The 11,935-nt window shown below is 38.9% G+C and overlaps 2 long non-coding RNA genes across 8 annotated transcripts; one reads left to right on the top strand and one right to left on the bottom strand.

The window, feature by feature from the left end:
* Positions 1 to 577: 577 nt before the first annotated feature.
* On the bottom strand, positions 578 to 3,146 carry LOC133736788 (uncharacterized). Of its 3 annotated transcripts, XR_009859725.1 has the most exons (5): positions 2,889 to 3,146; positions 2,737 to 2,761; positions 2,616 to 2,666; positions 1,732 to 1,797; positions 578 to 1,045 (listed from the first exon to the last, which is right to left on the bottom strand). It is a non-coding gene; the product is annotated as an uncharacterized LOC133736788 (long non-coding RNA). The 3 variants fall into 3 exon arrangements; XR_009859728.1 differs by having other exon boundaries at positions 2,737 to 3,146; XR_009859724.1 differs by lacking the exons at positions 578 to 1,045; positions 1,732 to 1,797 and having other exon boundaries at positions 2,485 to 2,666; positions 2,737 to 3,146.
* A 3,772-nt stretch (positions 3,147 to 6,918) lies between these two features.
* On the top strand, positions 6,919 to 9,934 carry LOC133724837 (uncharacterized). 5 transcript variants are annotated; one of them, XR_009854070.1, is made up of 4 exons: positions 6,919 to 7,334; positions 7,458 to 7,528; positions 8,329 to 9,396; positions 9,559 to 9,934. It is a non-coding gene; the product is annotated as an uncharacterized LOC133724837 (long non-coding RNA). The 5 variants fall into 5 exon arrangements; XR_009854074.1 differs by having other exon boundaries at positions 9,609 to 9,934; XR_009854073.1 differs by having other exon boundaries at positions 6,926 to 7,334; positions 8,329 to 8,697.
* Positions 9,935 to 11,935: the final 2,001 nt, after the last annotated feature.

An 11,935-nucleotide genomic window follows, 5' to 3' on the forward strand; every position in this document is an offset into this window, starting at 1 on the left:
GGTCACAAGAGAGAAATGCAAAGGAGAGGACGACAAAGAGAACCTAATTCTAGTAGAAGAAGAAATGACTGAGGAGGAAAAATACACTAGGAATTGAATTTTGAAGAACAATATTGGGGAGAAAGACTATGAACTTCAAGAAGACTTTGAATGCCCGCAGCAGAACACATCATCGTAAGTACCTCAAACCAAACTGTTTGATGTTGTAGTTGTAAAAGATGTTGTAGTTGACTAAATTTCTAAAGCTGCAAACCAAACTATCTGTTTATTGCCCCCCAATAAAGTTAACATGAATTCATTTAGGGAAAATCGTCCAAACAGTGTCTGAACTTTTCCAGACTATTAATTTTCATACCTATACTTTGAAAAATATCAAAATGGTACCTGAAGATTTTACCCCGACCCAATTTATGTACCTAGCAACAGTAAAGTCGTCAACTCCGTTAAATTTTGAGTGGTAAATCTGGTAGTTCATGTATTCCGGAAAATAAATAAAAATAGAAAAAAATTCAAAAAAAAAATGAAAACTGATTCTTTCTTTCTTCTTCTGCTCCTTCTTCTTCTTCTTCGTCTGTGGTGACCCGAGATGGGGGTCCCACAGCGCCGCGACTCCGAGCCAATGAGGAATCGACATGTACGAATGACATCTCGATAGCTCATCAACCCGAAACCGCAAGGCCTTTTGAGTTTAGGTTGTTGGTTTACAAAACACTTTCTTGGACAAATCATTCTAGCAACCTAACAACACATTTTCAAAAGCGGAATTCGAAATGGGCTAAGAGTTTTGGGCTTGCGATCGGAGCCCAATTTGGAAAATAAAACAGATCACTAAGTAACTACAAGTATGGGAGACGCGCCCCAGGGTTACGGGTCTCCCAGAATTTTTGTAAACGAGTAGGAAATAAATAAAAAGTAAATAAACAAGCTACTACAAAATCCGATTAAGGACCAAAACCTTCTTTTGATAAAACTAAAGAGAAATGCGCCAAGCCGTGCCATGTGCCTCCCCTGTACGCTTCCCGACCACATGCTCGAAACCTGCACACTATAGTAGGGGTGAGCTTTCGTCCTCGCATGCCCAGTAGGGGCCGACCCAACCATGCTAGGTTTGAAAAATAATATACTTGAAAATATTACTACATAATATTGTGCACGTTTATCGAAAAATGCTTTAAGAAAAGTGGCAACCACAAACATTTGTTTTCTTTCATAAAACATGTGCAGTATGCTTCACACACTTGGAGCTCCGAGATACTTACCTGCCGGCTAAAGTAAAATAAATCAGTGACCGACCTGGTTCGTCCTGAGTACGAGAACCGGCCAACTACTCTGTAGTACTTCCGACTACAAGTAGCGAAAGTGTCCATTTCCTGGCTCTGAGTCTCCTATGACTGGTTCATTGTCTATACTTATCTTTCCTCGACAAACATAGGAGCACAGCCCCCTCCGGAGGTTCACGGTAATCGACACCGTGGGATCACTAGGAATCTACGCGTCTAGGTCCCATTCACTTTCAGGTCACAAGTACACATATACAAGGGTACAGTATCTCAACATGCAAGTCTAGCCTCGGTTTTTCACAATTTGCAATTATCAGTTCTGAAAACACATGTATCACGAGGCATCGACTAATGAACAACCAAAAACGTACTTGCAGGCAACATAATATTATACTAGAGCATTCCACATATAACGAAAAGCCTCTAACAAGGAAGGGACAGCTCACCCTACCTGGAAATGCCGGCGTATTCCACACTCTGGTGCTTTCCGCTTAAGCTTCCTTAACGATTGTGTTTCCTAAACCATTACTTAGTTTGTAAGTAATTATTCAGGTAAACATCATGATCAACTTTAAGTATTCCTTTTTATTTCAATGAAGCCATTAATTATTTATTCCGACTTTTACCAATTTGGGAAACTCACTTCTTTCTTAAAAAGGAAAAACGTCCTTATCGCTCCGCTAAACTATCGCCAATCCGAGCGACCAAAGTCGAGTCGATCCTCACACTTTACGAGGTCGGTCAACCCTGGTCAACTCTCGAAGTTGACTTTTGACCGTTGACTTTGACTTCTGACTTTTGACCAAGTATTCCCTTATTTACCATTATTTCTTATTTATTAAAAATAAATAAGTAAATAATTATAAATAAAGTTTTACTTTTCCCTTTTTCCCAATTACTTCTCCTTTTTCACCTTTTTACTTTTACCAAGACTTTTACCTCCACACTTTCACTTTTACCTTTTACCTCCTTTTTACCGAATTTACCTTTACTTTCACCTTCTTCACTTTTTACCACTTTACCACAGTAAAATCTCAATTTAATCCAACTTTTACTCTTTTCTTCATTTTCTTTATTTTCTTTCAAAAATAAAGCCATTTCCTTTTCTTCATCCTTTTCTTTTTCTTTTGGCCAAAATACACAACAACAATTCACCAAATCTTCAACACCAATTTCCAATCCTTTGAAAATTAGATCAATAAAATCCTACTAATTAAACTCTCTTCAAATATCTAATTTTCACAATTTTCCCAACAACAACAATATCTCAACAAAATCAAAATCAACCAAATAAATTCCAAAAATTCTAGGGTTTGTCCAAAACCCATTCCTTACCATTTCCTCTTCAAAAATCACGTCCTATTCCTTCTCCTTGGCCTTCTTCACCTACAAATCCGTCCAACATCAACATCTCAACCAAAAACTCGAAAACAAGGTTGCATGGATAGATCCTTACCAAAAATCCTTGTCAAACCCGTAGCCTAGCTTCATGGTTCAAGGAGAAATCGGGTTCATGCAAACAAAATCACAAACCCAAATCAAAACTCGGATTTTGGAAGAAATAGATGTAGATCGGATGAATAGAGGCTAGATTAGGAGGGATATTACCTTGATTTAAGCTTGGAAAGAAGAAATCACAAAAACCCCCAAATTGGCTTCGGGTTCTAGGGTTTTTGGAGGGTTGGATGGCCAAATTTCTTGATTTTGGTTGGAGAAATGGAAAGAGGGAAGGAAGAGGAGAAAATCTGGAAATTTTGGTGAGGAGAGGAGTTCCGGCGACGGCGGCGGCCGGCGGCGGTGCGGCGGCGGCGATTTCCGGCAAGGAGGATGAGAGAGAGAGTCTCGGCTAGAGAGAGAGAGAGCTGAAGGAAAATGAGGGAAGTGGCTAGGGTTTGAGAGGGATGTGTTCATTATATACCTCTCCCAATTTTAATTGTGAAAAGTCGAATCTGCCCCTCCTTTTGGGCTAAGTGGGCTTGGGCTGCTCCAACTTTCTTTTTCTCTTAATTTCCTCAAGCCCAATCCGAAAATTACAACACCACACATCTTTATTTCTCCGACACTTCACCGAATCCTTTCGGGAAAATTTTTCCGGGCTTGTCCTAAGCCTCGATACTTTAAAAATAGTTTCCTAGACCCAAATTGGATTTTCTCTATTTTCTTAATACTTTTAATGGCCTCAAAATCTTAATCTAATCTCGAATACATTCGTACCTTACGAATACGTAATTTCATACGTTATACGACAAATTAAAATAACAAGAAAAAGTACAAAGTTAAAATGTTCTCCTTTCAAATTTGCTTCGGCGATCTTTTTGCTGCAATGAACTTTAGTACCTTCTAGGCCCAAATGAAAGGACTTTGGCCCAAACTTAAATTGTCGGCCCAATAGGTGGTCTCGATACCAAAATAATTTCCAAAATAAATTCCTTCACTTAAATTACCTTGCGGAAAAATCTTATTGGCGAAAAATTACATTCTAAAAATTAAACAAAATTTTCGGGGGCTCACATCGTCAAACCCAATTTCACAGCCCAAATCAAAGCCATGGTCCAGAGGGTTGTTAGGCACAACATTGAGCAGAGAAGACAATGATGGGTTCTGAGGCAGGTAGTAGTGAACCTGAGACGGGTCGAGGTTGTTGAAAACAGAGGAAGATGGAGAACAAGAAGACGAAGAGTCCACTTGGTTGAGCAGCAAGCTTTCTGGGTCAGCAAAGCTGGGCAAGAACGTCAAGTCTCTGACGTCAAAATGGCCCTGATTGCCATTGTTGTTCATGTACGTCCACTCATCTTCAACCTCCAGCATGGATTTGAAATTCGACAGAGAACCCATCTCGTCCTTGCTGTTCCCGGCGCCGGCGGCCGCGGCGGTTCTGGCCCACTCGCCTGCGTCTCTGTCCTCTTCGTCTCCGTCACTTAAGTCGTCTACACCCTCAAGCTCGTCTCCACCCCACAGATTAGGGGCATCCAGATTTCACTCATCTACACATCCTCTTCATACATTGAAGCACCGACCCATCATAAGGCGCCGGCGAGTCAATCCTAGTGGAATTTTGTGGGTTTGAAGAACCAAATTGATGCAACTTGAAATTCTGGGTTTGAAGAACCAAATTGAACCCAAAACTCGACTCCACCGCTCTTCAAGCCATCCACTGTTAATTGATCATTTTACTTTTTGTTTTCATGATCATCGAACTGCTCTTCGATTTAAAGTATTTGGGTGTGCCAATTTGGTTGAGATGAGTCCTCTAGATTCAACTAAGATGCAGAAAAACCAAATCTGAACAAAATTCAAACATGCCCAACATGAAATTCAAAACCAAATATACATATCTCTTCCCTTATCAAAATTTCATTCTTTTACAAAAACAGTCGGTGTTCCAGGAGGTGGGTTTAGCTGTTTAGGGTGTTTGGGAAGAAGAATGATGGCAGGAGATGAGATTGTGAGGTCGATGAAGGAAAGAGGCAGCTGATAGCTGCTATTCATTTTGAGAAAAGAAAAAATTGTATTTAACTGAAGGGACATGTGGCAAACAATGATTGGTCTGCTTATGAAGCTGGTCCAAGTATTGTCCACCAGGTAAAGGGTTGCTCCACATCTGATCCAAACCACATGAAGTGCCAGATTTACCCCTCAAAATTTAACGGAGTTGACGACTTTACTGTTGCTAGGTACGGAAATTGGGTCGGGGTAAAATCTTCATGTACCATTTTGATATTTTTCAAAGTATAGGTATGAAAATTAATAGTCTGGAAAAGTTCAGACCCTGTTTGGTAAATTTTCCTATTCATTTACTGCTTTACAGTGCTGATTGTGGACCTTTTATGCTACATTTCATGGACAGCATAATAAAAGGGGAGGAACCAAGCAAGGAAGCTGGTGACAGCATGAGGAAAAGAATGCTAGAGAGAATCATGACTCTTGATGGAGCTTGGAGAAAGTGAAAACTGAAATCCTGAACATGATATAACTTCTAATGTACTGTAAAGTAGGATCTTTATTTTGAAAGTAGGAATTTAACTTAGGGATTCCAAAAGTAGAGATTGCACATTCTCGTATTGAAATTATTTTCCAATTGGTATTCCTCTTCCAGAAGAGGATATTTCTTCTACTGCATTGGGTAAGTTCAAGTTGGAGTCCTTGGTAAGTAAATGTATCTTCTTAGCACCAAAGAGTTATACTGCATATAATCCTTTAGGATAATAATATTTTCCTTTTTTCTTATGAGTTACATACTGTTCCACAGTATTTAAATCATTTGTTAGTGTTATAACTTCTCGAGTTGATAAGAACTCGACTAATAAAGCACCAATAGTATAGCATCTTGGATCTGTAATCTTCGTATTAATAACAGCAGGTTCTTCTGTATCTTTAGGATTTAAGCTGATATTACGGTCTTGTCTGGCGTTAGGTGATATAGTGTTTTAAGATCATCATATTGCGTAGTAAGTTCTTCAATCTTCAATTGAAGTTTTACTAATTCTTCAGCATTATCTCTATCTTCAAAAGTCTTTAACATATCTAGAACTTCATCATAATATTTTGATTTTTTTCGATTTTTTTTTATGATTAGAATCAGTTTTGATTTTATCATAAAAATTCCTCAAGTAACCTTTTTTTGTTATGATCTGAAATGTCTTTAACAACTATAGGGACCGTGCCCACCCAATTGTTCTTGTCATCATAGATAAATTCCCTTTTATCAGTACTTATTTCTAGGTTGAAAAGTAACTCTTCGCTATAATATACTCCAATGAATTCACCAGTTGCGAATAGTAGAGTACCCTTCTTCTTATCCTTATAGGGTAAGAAAGGTCGAGTAATGTGAGGAGAACGATGATATGATATAATTCTGTTGCCTTCAAATTATTTCAGGTCCTTTCAACAAATTGCTGATAGATTCATTCCCCAAAATAATTAGGTCATAAAAAGTTTATTGCCCCCCAATAATCCTTATAAAGATGGTCAGATATTCAAATACAGAAGTACAAATATTCAAAATCAATACTTGGTGAACTCAAGTTCCCAAATAATCAAGTTTATTGGGGGGTCATAAAAACTTTATTGTCCCCCAATAATCTTTATAAAGATGGTCAGAAGTAACTCAGTTGGGTTTTAAATTAGTTTGCAAAAGTACAGTTGGGTTTTAAATCACTTGATGAACTAATGTCTCCAAATAATCATGTTTATTGCACTACTACAAAAATTGAATTAGACGACGCATTATAGTTTTCTGTTGTCTGATTGATTTTTTTTTTTTAGACGTCGTTTTTACAATATCCTTCGTATGATATGAACTTATAAATTAGTTCAGAAGACGTTTAAGGATAGAACTGTTGTATGACCCTAAAAAAATTGAGCGGCAAGTTTCCCACACATCTGTGGTGCCAAACCCCAAAATTTTGCCCAATTGTATTAATCATACGATGAGGAACAATAAAAGTGTGGTCTGATCAATACGTTTGACATAGATCCCTCCTTTCCTACCACCATTTTTCTCCAGCTTCCCAAAGAGGGAAACCAAATTAATGGGAGACAAACCCCAAATTTAAATGACTGCATTCAAACCACATTCTTAAAGAAAATCTGTTGTGTGAGTCATTGTCTAAATTGATATAAGTCGGGCTTGAAACCCTAACACCTTACTCTCTCGATAGGGCCTTGTGACACCGACCCAAAGCTAAGATTACTCTCACTCAGAAAAACTCATTCCAAAACTCTTTCAATTTCGTGCACAGAGACATAACCATATCTACCTTCTGCACCGACACCAAATCCATAATTCTACACCTAGACCCCGAATCCATCATACTGAAACCCTAGACCTTTCTCCTCTCTTTGACAACCAAATTAGTTTCTACATCAAAGCCTCTCCACTCCGCCATCCCAATCGCAGCTTGGGAGGCCCAACGAGACTGCTCCTCCTTCAACTTCACCCCACGGCTGCTCAGCCTTGAGTGGATCTAAAACCTCTTGTCAAACTTCGATTGCTCTTCTAGATATCGAACACCGGCTCATCGATTAGTATCGCGACAAGTTGTTCTCCTCTCGGTAAAGCCATTTAGCAGGATTACCGATTAGGTTTCAACTTTGAGTTCCTATTTTCCATTTAGCAGTTTGTTGATTCAATTTCTTTGAATTCATTCTCTAATTTGTTGATTATTACTTTTGTAGACTCAGTGCTGTGCACGAAATTGAAAAGCTTGACCATGGTGGATTTTGGTTCTTTTCTGATGCAAATGAAGGTAATTTTGTGAAAACCCCTTTTTGGTTTTTAGGGGTTTCTCTTTAAAACTTTGGTCTTTTCTTCTTTGGGACCCAAGTGCGGGTTTGGCTATGAAAGATGCGTGAGTAAAATGGTTGTGTTGAAATTTTGAGTTCTGGGAATTAGGATTTTAGTCTTCCTTTACTGTCAGAGTGTTCTAAAATTGGTGTACAATTCTTTCTTAGAACTTGGTCTTTTGGAGCTGAAAGCTTCTGTCTCTCCCATGTGGATGTGAAGTGGCAAAGTAAATTTTTTTTTCTTCGTAGTTATGCATATACTAAAACTTCAGGTCCAAGCTACATACATGTCTCTTCATAATCTTAGAACTTTAGAGCTAAGGTGCTCTGATACTTATTGTTATTGGGAAAGCTATGATTTTTGCTTTGTCTTTTTATTGTTCTATTGGTGCTTGTTTTGGAAAGAAGTTCAATTAGAATGATCTGGTATGAAAGCTAAGAAGTGGATGAATAAAAGCAGGTTCAGCATCGAAGGAAAGTTACATTTATTATCCATATATAAATGGTTTCAGCATTGAGTGGTTTCTCTTTTTGCAGCATTGTGCAGGCATAAGTTGTGATAACCCGGACCCAAAACAGTGGGGTTCTATTTTTAATGTTATTTTTGTTTGTTTTAGTATCACTTATCTGGTGCTAATTTGGTCTTCTCTCCTTTTATTATTACTTTGATTTAAGTGTTTTGGTGTGTGTGTGTGTATATATATTTATATATGTGTGTGTCTATATATGTCTGTATTTATTTTTATTTTTTTATGTTGATTAGGGGAAATTGGGATAAGGTTGCCTGGTAGCCGACTAAGGAAAATAAAGGAAGAAGGAGAGGGAAAAGAAACGGAACGGGGGGAGAGGAAGAAGAAAGGAGGAGAAGGAAATAAGAAGACCTTCATTTTCTGTGGGAGGGGCTTGCTTTTATTGGAGAGAAAAGGGAAGAAGAGATGGGAAGGAGAGAAAGAAAAGAAAGAAGAAGAAAAGAACGGAGGGAAGACAGGGAAGAGAAAGGAAAGAACGAAAGAAAAACAAAAGAGGGAGAGGGAGCACAGTAAGAAGAAGGAGAGATTGAATCTTGAGGTGATGTTTAGTCGTCTTTTGTACAATGGAATAGTGGATGAGGTTTCACCATTCATTTGAACGGGTGAGGAGGAAGTTTCTGCTTGAGATGTGAGCGACTTCGATGCCCAAATTGGGTTTTCTTGATATGACTGCTTTCTTGATTTTATAGTTTTCATTATGTTCTTAAGATTTCTGAAATTAGTCTTGTGACTGTGAGGGTGTTTTCATTCCTTGTTTTCTCCAATGAGGCCATGAGACTTAAATGTCACTGATGAGACCATGCCGCTATGTACTTGGTTATTGACTGCAGTTAAAGATGCTTCTCGATTGATTTTCTATGATTATATTGGAAATGAAGCATAGTGGGGATTGGTTTGTACGATTGGGAACTGCTGATCTATGTTTGCTTCGTATTGTATTTTTATCCTAAATGCATCATTCAACTCTTGCTTTGTATATCTGTACCTAGTTTCATATATTCTGTGCTTTTTGGAATTTCCAGATTGGTTAGATCTTGATTTTACTTCCTTCACTCTTTTTAGTTGATGAGTTTGAGAATTTGAGATGTTGTGAGTTGCTTGTTCTACTAATAACTTTGAATGATTCAACTTTGTTAGAGTTGTCTAGAGAGTTACTGAGTTTCTCAACCGATCCTATTGGCTTTACTGCAAATGATATAGTTAGTTACTTTTACTATTATCAAGGTACATGATCTATCTGAGTTTGGTTACTCCTTTTGCTTTGTGACATGGCTCACATCAGTGGACTTGTTTGTGCTCAGGTGTGGTTTGGATCCTTTTTGTGTTCCAAAATTATAGTATTGTCAATTATTCAAGATTTGCTCAAGTATTTCCTTTCCTAAATGATGAGAACATGTATAAATTCAGTATTTCATTGAGCACATATATCAATAAGTCTGTTGTTTCTTTTTTTCTAATCTCAGGTACATGATCCTAGCATTGACTAATGAGAAAGGGTATAATTGAATTGCAGATGTAACTAGTGTTCTGCCCATATTGGTCCAGTTTCTGTTCTGGCATGTGTATCCCTCAGTGAACTATCGATCCATATGCAGCTGGGACTACAGAAAGAGAGCAAAAAACTCCTACAGAAGCTTCCAAAGCTAGACTCCAATGAGCCCATGAGAGCAGCAAAGCTAGACTCCTTAAGTAAATTTCTAGATGTATATTGCTAAGAGAGTAGTATTAGATGTACTCCTTTGGTGGATGAAAGATTACCTTTGCACAATCTATTTTGGTGCATGATGTGGATTATAACAATATCTTCTATATATTGATCAGCTACTGTTGATTTGATTATTTTTTTCTTTCAGTTTCAGAATATATAATGCATTGAATCATTCTACTAGGACAACAATAACCACACAAAAAAACTGTCGTCTGATTCAATTTTGGTAGTAGTGTTGGGGGGCAATAAAATCTCTATTGCCCCCTAATAAATCTCTTATAACCAGTCACTGCAAACTCAATCATGTTCAAAATTTAATCCATTTCTAAGGTCCCATCCCACGCGCCATAGAACGCGCCTAGAGGAAAAAAAGTCCAAGCGTGAGATCTGTGCTCTCTCCCGGTCGGACGTTGCCAGTGCCCTCACCGCAGCGCTCCGATCCGGGAGAGGAGAGTCCTTGGTGTGCTCCTGCCGTTTTTGGTTTCAACCGTTGCTCCTTTCCTTGGATTGGGTTTGTGTAGGAAGTTGTTGGTGTGAGCTGGTCAGAGTCTGCTGATCAAGCGATAGGGTATAATGGTTTCAGATCCGGTGACGGCAGAGGGGGAGAGGGCTGGTTTGGGGGTTGTTAATCCCGATCTGGTTGTTGGATCGGGTAGTTTGGGCAGCTGTCGAGCAGATTGGATCTCGATCTGGGTTGGCGTTTTGTCCCAAGGGTTGTTGTATTGCTTCCTGCGAATGCGGAGAGGTCGCGGATCTGTTGTGGTCCATCGACGGTGGTCGGTTCTTGATCGGGGGCCGATTGGATCACCGGCAAAGGTTGAAGGAAGGGGATGGGAGAGCCGGATTGCAGCTGAGGTTGTTGCAGGTCTGGGCCGAAGTTTGGGTCGGGTGTGAGCTGTTTTTAGATCTGGGCATGGCTTGGTTTTTGGATTTGGCTTAGCTCGGATCCGGCTTTGGTCTAAGCCTGGCGGGTGCACTTTGTTTTTCTTCAGTTTTTTCCAGTTTTTTGTTTTTAGGTTTCTGTTGTTGGCTGTGGTTGACCCGTTTTTGGGTCTTGTTGTGCTTAATTGTTTTCAAACACCAACGCCTATTGTGATGTTGATCCTCTAAACAAATTTATCACGTGTATTCACTAGCCGACGAGGTGGAGATGACTGGTGCTCATTCTTCCTTCTTGGGTCTGAGCCACGACTCAGTTGGTATGCCGGCGTTGGCTCAAACCATTCTGTGGCCCGTTGCCGGTTTATGGTTATCTGTAGCCTCATTGGTGTTCTGGAGTGTTTAGCTCCATTTTTTGTTTATTAGAGTTTTGAAGGTTATGCTCAGATCAGATGATTTGACTGAGTTAGAAGTAGGTCTCTTGGCTTTTGTACTGCATTTCTTCCCTGCTTGTAACTTTCCTTCTGCTGGAATGAAGTATGGATGATGATTAGATAAATAAAAAAGAAAAAAATTTAATCCATTTCTTAAAAAGCAACAGAAATCAAAATAAAAGTCAATATTAATCATCCTCAAAAGAAAAATGTTACAATGAGCCTGAACATAAACAATTATTGCCCCCAATAAACATATTACTGCCCGCCAATAAAAACTGTAAAACCTAACAATCCTTTCCAGAAACATGTACTTCTGTTGAACCAGAGGTTCTGTGCAGCTCAACTTGTTATGACTGCCCATTTTGCCACAACGGCCGCAACGAATTAGCTTCTTTTCAACCTCTCCATTAGACTTGAACCGCTTCACCCTAGGCCTCTTGGGTGGCCTCTTCACAGGGGGAGGTAATATAAAGTCAGTAGCAGATTCAGAAGAAGACAGATTAACATTAGTTATCGGCTGAATAGAAAAACTATAGCTCTTGTACGTATCAACACGAAAGTACTTATCAATATAATCATAGACATTTTCAGAGGCAGCTTGTATTGCAGTAAGGCCATGATGACAAGGAAAGCAATTAATTTTCCATTTCACACATGAACATGAATGATTGGAAATGTTAACTTCACAAGAAAAGTCAGATCGAACCTCACAAACACCAGGGCTAGTGTAATAGACACTGAAATGTTGGGATTTGTGCATCTCCTCCTTCAACCTATCCTCCATTTTGGGAGTTAGTTCTGTGGTCTAACGTTGTG

The sequence above is a fragment of the Rosa rugosa genome, chromosome 1, assembly GCF_958449725.1.
Source record: "Rosa rugosa chromosome 1, drRosRugo1.1, whole genome shotgun sequence".
In the NCBI taxonomy this organism is placed as follows: Eukaryota; Viridiplantae; Streptophyta; class Magnoliopsida; order Rosales; family Rosaceae; genus Rosa; species Rosa rugosa.